At 40.6% G+C, this 6603-nt stretch overlaps 1 non-coding gene across 1 annotated transcript; it reads right to left on the bottom strand.

The window, feature by feature from the left end:
- Positions 1-5739: 5739 nt before the first annotated feature.
- Positions 5740-5871, bottom strand: LOC127666397 (small nucleolar RNA SNORA17). Its single transcript, XR_007973611.1, has one exon. It is a non-coding gene; the product is annotated as a small nucleolar RNA SNORA17 (small nucleolar RNA).
- Positions 5872-6603: the final 732 nt, after the last annotated feature.

Here is a 6603-nt window from a genome sequence, read left to right as displayed (position 1 = left end):
TTTAAAAATTTATATTCTCCACCCAACTTGTGGTTCCTGGGTATAAAACCCACCCTTAGGATAGATATAAATATGGGCCAAGACAAATTGTAAACTTCCTTAAAACATTACACTATTTGTGTTAGACTTTTTTTTTTTCATCATGACCATGCAGTTTCCTATTTTGAACATTGCAGATGACAATGATACACTGTCGTGTCAAAGCTGCAATGTGTCGTGTCTAGCAATTCCTGCTAGATTGTTGATCAATGGTACAAATGAGAGGATTTGTTTCTGACTTACATAGGACTCTCTCTAATGACTTGCCCTTTTAGAGAAAACCCTATGGTAATTTCTGATTAATTCTATGAGTGTTTAGAGATTCTTCCCTGTATCCAGTTTGGTAGTACAGATTAGATAAATACTGAGCTTATCAAATATCTTTTAACCAAAAGTTCTATGACCATATTGTTTTTTTTTTTTAACTTTGATTTTGACATACAATCACTCTTACAAAAATAATTCCTAAAAATATGTTAATTTTGTGTATCTGAGTGTTTTGCCTGAGTATATGTATGTGCATTGTGCGTATGTCTTGTGTCCATAGAATTCGGAAGAAGGCATGGGATCACTCTGAGCTAGAGTTATGTGAGTTGTGATGCATCTTGCTGGGAAATTCCATCTCTCCAGTTCAACAATGGATATCTTCAATGGAGTCATTCCTACATCTTTTGTAATTAAACACTTGTATATTTATAGGATAATTTATTTTTCATGCATTATTATTTTGTGTGTACTGAATTTTTTATTTTATCTAACTTATATTTTCTTTGTTTTTATAATTTAACTATAATCAAATCTTATATTTCTCATGAGATTTTAATATTCTGAGAAATATTTTTGATAAATATGTCTTAAGTAGGTAAGTAGATGGCAGTACCTGGTATTACAATTGGCTTATAACTAATAAAATAAACTAATAAAATAAACTATGATTAACAATCACATTTATTTAATTTTTTCCTCTCTGTCCATTTTCATGTATTCATGTCTATCCAGTTACTCATTTTTTTTCTGCAAAAGTTTGCTAGAACCTGTGACTGTTCAACCCTCTGCTAGATTTGTGATATGGTAACAATCGAAAACAGATACAGACTCTGGTTTAATGAAACTGTTTCCTCTCCCGAATTTGTGCCAAAGAATGGATCTTAATGTCTTAAACAAATCTGTATTTTTGTTTTCATGGTAATCTTTTCATTTGCAGAGAAAGTAACAATTCAAGAATGATACTTAAAAACACACACACACAAACTCCTTAGTAGGGTGCCAAATTTGCATACAACAGTTTCAGTGTTACCTTCTTGCTGTACTCAGAGTTTTATTGTTATTAGAGAACAATGCCCAATTATAGTCTCCTCAAGGAGTTTAATGAACTTTGCGTAGGACTCATTGGAGAACCACATAGATGAAAGGACTGGAAAATCACACTCAGGAGGGGAAATGAAAGGTATTGAAACAATTCTGCTTTTAAAGTGGGAGACTGAGAACAGTTTCAAAATAATCCTTCAGGACTCATTCAAAAAAACGGAATAGCCCTTTTAAGTATTCACCTAAGATACGCTGCCAAGAAAGAAGTTTTCAGTTCATTAAAATCTTTTATTTACTACATCCAGATTAGAAAAAATGTACTACTGGTGTTTGAGAGAATTTAACTTTGAAACATACTACAAAGAGAAAAATGTGAAAGTGGCAGACATGGAATAGTAATTACGTATCTCAAGACAGGGTAACATCTAATACACCCAAAATGGCTTGAAGTTTTTCCAGACCAATAGTAATATAAAAAACATTAATAATCATTATAGAATATTAAGACACTTGTAGTTTTTGGTGTTATCTTTATATTTTATTAAGATATAATGGTATGGTATCCCATGCTTGTAATCCCAGAATTTTGAAGACAAAGGCAGGAAGAATATATCAAGATTGAGTGTAGTCTGGGCTACAGCTTGAATTCCAGCCCAGCCTCAAAAAAAAAAAAAAAAAAAAAGTCAGTATTTATTAGTAAGATGACCATATGTCTTAGGTTAATTTGAACAGTATGCATTTATGCTTGTTTTGCTAGAGTAATTACTATAAGCATTCTTTACCATTCACAAAAAAATTCTTTCAGAAAGTAAATTAGGCAATTACCCCAGCTAATATCTGTTTTCAACATGGAATCTAAGCACAGAGAGGTTAAATCATTTGCTAGGGTCACTTAGGTAGTAATTGGGAAGCTGGGAATTCATGATAACGTAGCTGCATATTCATGATGTGTTAGTTGAGGTCTGTCGAGTAAGGAACAGACATAATACCCACCCTCCTGGAATTTCTTAATTAAATCACACCATATCTGTGCTTGGGATTAGCACATATAGTTGTAGGCACAGATACTAAGGAATGAGCAACTCAGCAAGGAAATAAAGCAATCTTTAGATTGCACTGAAATTGCATTTGACGCATTAGCATCTGACTGTGAAGATTTCAATGATCTCCATCCTCAGAGGGCAGGCTCTTTCAGCTGGAAATTGAAGTTTGAAAATGGACCTTGGACTTTACAAAGAACTGTTGAGAAGGGTGACCTTGTAACAAGGCGGGTAGGATGAGTGCTAACAAAGGCAAAAACCGGAGGAAAAAGGTAAGGACGGCATCAGTGGGAACTGGAGGAAGGAAGGAAGAACAGAATCAAGAAGTAGCTTTCTGAGCAGGTGTCTTAGTCAGGGTTTCTATTCCTGCACAAACATGATGACCAAGAAGCAAGTTGGGGAGGAAAGGGTTTATTGAGCTTACACCTCCATGCTGCTGTTCATCACCAAAGGAAGTCAGGACTGGAACTCAAGCAGGTCAGGAAGCAGGAGCTGATGCAGAGGCCATGGAAGAATGTTTCTTACTGGCTTGCTTCCCCTGGCTTGCTCAGCCTGCTCTCTTATAGAACCCAAGAGCACCAGCCCAAAGGTAGAACCACCCACAAGGGGCCTCCCCACTTGATCACTAATTGAGAAAATGCCTTACAGCTGGATCTCATGGAGGCACTTCCCCAACTGAAACTCCTTTCTCTGTGATAACTCCAGCCTGTGTCAAGTTGACACAAAAAACCAGCCAGTACACCAGACCTTCAAATTTCTTAGAATTTTCTTTTCTCCTCTTAAATAACATACAGAAGATCCATAAGTCTCTTGTAACCGAGGCAGGCCTTAGACTCATTTATAGGCAATAAAATCAGGAATCTTGACTTTCTGATCCTTGGGTTTCCTCATCCCAAGCGCTGGGGTGTAGATGCTTGTGGCTTTAAATTGGCTGCTCTATTGGTTATGTGTATTAGTTCTTTCTGTGGAAGGTCAGATTATATTATAGAAAAGAATATTGTTTCATTCACTAATATGTTCCAAACACTTGGAAAGCTGTCTGCCAAAGCAATACCACCACCACCACTACTACCACCACCACCACCACCACAACAACAACAAACAACAATAACGACAATAACAATAACAACCCCCAAAAATGAGCTTCAAGAAACACATTGATGACTGACTGATTACTAACTATACAAATACATGTTTGCATCAACTTTATAAAACTGGACAAACATGTAATCTCTAAAAATAACATGTTTGAAATTAATAAGGGACTAATTAGATTTCCAGAAATTTTGATCTTGAGGGCTCAGGGAAGGTGGGCAGAAGAAAACTGTAGTTGTCGGTAAATATGAAACTATTTTCTTTTAATTAAACATCCTATACTGCTAATATTTAAATATAAAGTTATAGGAAGCCAGAGTGTTTTCTATTTGTACGTGGTACACATGTAGTAGGTTACATGAGAGTGTAGAAATTTTTCAGCTAGCAGAATTTAAAGACATAGTTTTTATAGTTTAAAGACATAGTTCTGTCTCCAGAATGTTCACTGAGAGGGAAAATACATGTTCTAGCATCTACCTTTAGGATACTGGATACATCTCCACTGAGAGCAACTTTGCTGTACCAGGACTGACTGATTTACTCCACCTTCTTTGCTTTCAGATTCTTGGTCTTTTTTCTCACAAACAGTGATGTCCTGTGATGCTTATTCCCACTGATCATTCGGACCCTTTGACTCGTCCTCCAGGGACTTCCTTCTTGGAAGCAAGCCATCCTCTTGGAAGTCTCATGCCTAGCAGCTAAATTCCTAGGTCACTAGGGATTTAGTTAATCTCTCAGATGTCTCCAGTGCTCCTTGGCTTGTCTGTGGCATGAGGTCCACTTATGTCACGTGCCATCAAACTCTTTGTGTTTCTTGTTTCTGCAGTGTATAATTCCCCTCCTTCTTTGGACAAACTCCTTTCCTTGCTTGTTTCCCATTCCCAGTCTTTTAACCTGAGCTCCACATACTTTTTTGTTTGTTTGTTTGTTTGTTTCCCTGGGAAACATTGTGAATAACTCTCCTACATGTCAACTATGGTGAAGGTAAAAGGGAGGGGAAAGAACCTTTCCCTTGGCGATGCCACCACCCAGCAGACAAGAGGAGGGTCAGCTCTCTCCCACACTCATACCCTGTAACCTCCATATCCAGGGGTAGCTCTACTGTGCTACTCAAGTGAGGTGCAGGACTTGCTGTCCCAAGAGCTGCAGTAGGTGGGTGGCAGGGATAGCTCTCCTGATGTCATGACCCCACAGCCAGGTCTCTTGCCTGTCATAGATGGAAAGGGGCAAAGGTAAGGGAGGGCATCTCTCTTTTGCCCTTACTGTCAATCGGCAGTCAAGAGGCAGGGCCAGCTCTTCCATGCTCACACACTTGGGCCAGCTCATTCTTACCGCTGGATCAGTGTCAGCCTTATGGTGCTACCCAGTTGAGGTGCCGGGCCTACTCTTCTGAGTGCTATAGCAGGTGAGGGCAGGGCCCGCTCTCCTGTTTTCACATGGTCACACCCTCAGGGCCAGCTCTCTTGTAACTCCCTCAAGAGGGGAGCAGCAAAAAGGAGGTGTCAGTCCTCCTACTCTCATGCCTCTAGGGCCAGCTCTCCCATGATGCCCAGGGGAGGGGTGAGGACAATTCCGTGTAGCCATCAGATATCTATATATCTGACATATCTGATATGGGGGTAGCCCAGACCAAAGATGTCTGTCTGGCCTTAATTGGTAACAGATCCCTGCTGCTGCAGGGCCACAGAGCCAGATGAGACCCCTGGTGGCAGCATAGGCCAGGACCTCACCATGGTCCCATGTGCTATCACCACCTGGCTGTTCCTCACTATTCTCTAATCTCAACTTGGCCTCTCTTTGTTGTGGTCTGCTCCTCTTTCTTTTCCATTTCTCCATCACTTGCTTGTTCCTCCTAGTAGTATCCTGGGTTTCTGAGTGTCTGAGGTCATCTCAGGAGTGGCTCCAGGAGTGCTATGTCCAACTTGAGCATTATGACACTGGGCAACGACACTCTCTTGGTCAGATCATGGGCCGTCCCCACCACCCAGGCCTGCATGGTGCCCGACTGGTGTTCAACTCAGGCTCTCTCCTTGTTCAGGCCCCAAAGTGCAGGTCTGGTGATCGTCTCAGCTTTGCTCCTCACCTGGCCTGCCCCAGTGGCCCCTTGTGAGGGTTGTCTGTTTCAGGCCGACTCCCAGCCAGGTCTCATAGTCCCAGATGGGTTTCTTCTAGTCTCTGACATGCTTCCCATTCTGGGAGCCTATCCATGCCTGTTTGGCTTTGGACTGCTGCTCCTCTTAGACTCTGCTTTCTAGGGAATGTTACACTACTAATCATTCAGATATTCATAGGTAAGAACATGGAACATGGACATACCCTCTCTCCTTTCAGTCACCCAAGGATACATATGTGTCATGGCAACCATATCTGCAATGCCTCTAGGGACAGGCAAATACTGCTTTATTTTTATTTGCCTTCATTTTCTTCACTCTTTACATGTAAACATTCTTTTTTGAGGCTATAAATACTAAAGTACCATTTGTGATCGAAATCCTGTGTTTCTGATAAATTTCTGCTTCCCTTAGGTAGCTGTTCTTCTAGTCTATACCAAGGTCTCTTATCTTCTGCAGGTAGTGAGGAGCAAGAGGTGGCGGGGGTGGGGTGGGGGAGGGCATCCTTCCCTTGTCTGTGCCACTCCAGGCAGATGAGTGGCAGGGCCAGCTCTCCCATGCTCACATCCTTTTTCTTCACTCTGTGTCTTCAGAGGTTCTGCAGTGCATATAGGAGGAAAAGAGGCAAGAATAGGCCCATTAAGTATGGCCTCCCAAAGGCATTGCATCTACGTAGATCCTACATTCCACGTTTCCAAGACTTCCTAAAATAGTATCACCAGAAGTCATTGCTTTATCACATGACCCTTTTTAGAGGAATGTTTCCTATGAGGACTATAGAATTTATAGCACGGCAATGAAAAATGTCAATGGAAACTTTTGGTCCAGAGCCCACCCTCAGTTGGATCAGTGGACATGGAAATTCTGACAGCATTCGGCTTTGTCAACAATATATGTATCTGACATCAGGAGAAATATGGTAGATATGACCAGTCAATTTTTAGCACAACAGTAATGGCAGCTAGTGACAAGATTTTGAAGTGTTTGGCCATCTATTTAACCTCACTGAT

Source organism: Apodemus sylvaticus, chromosome 15 (assembly GCF_947179515.1).
Source record: "Apodemus sylvaticus chromosome 15, mApoSyl1.1, whole genome shotgun sequence".
Lineage (NCBI taxonomy): Eukaryota > Metazoa > Chordata > Mammalia > Rodentia > Muridae > Apodemus > Apodemus sylvaticus.
The sequence above is the reverse complement of the archived record's forward strand: the minus strand, read 5'-3'. Positions and strand labels throughout refer to the sequence as shown.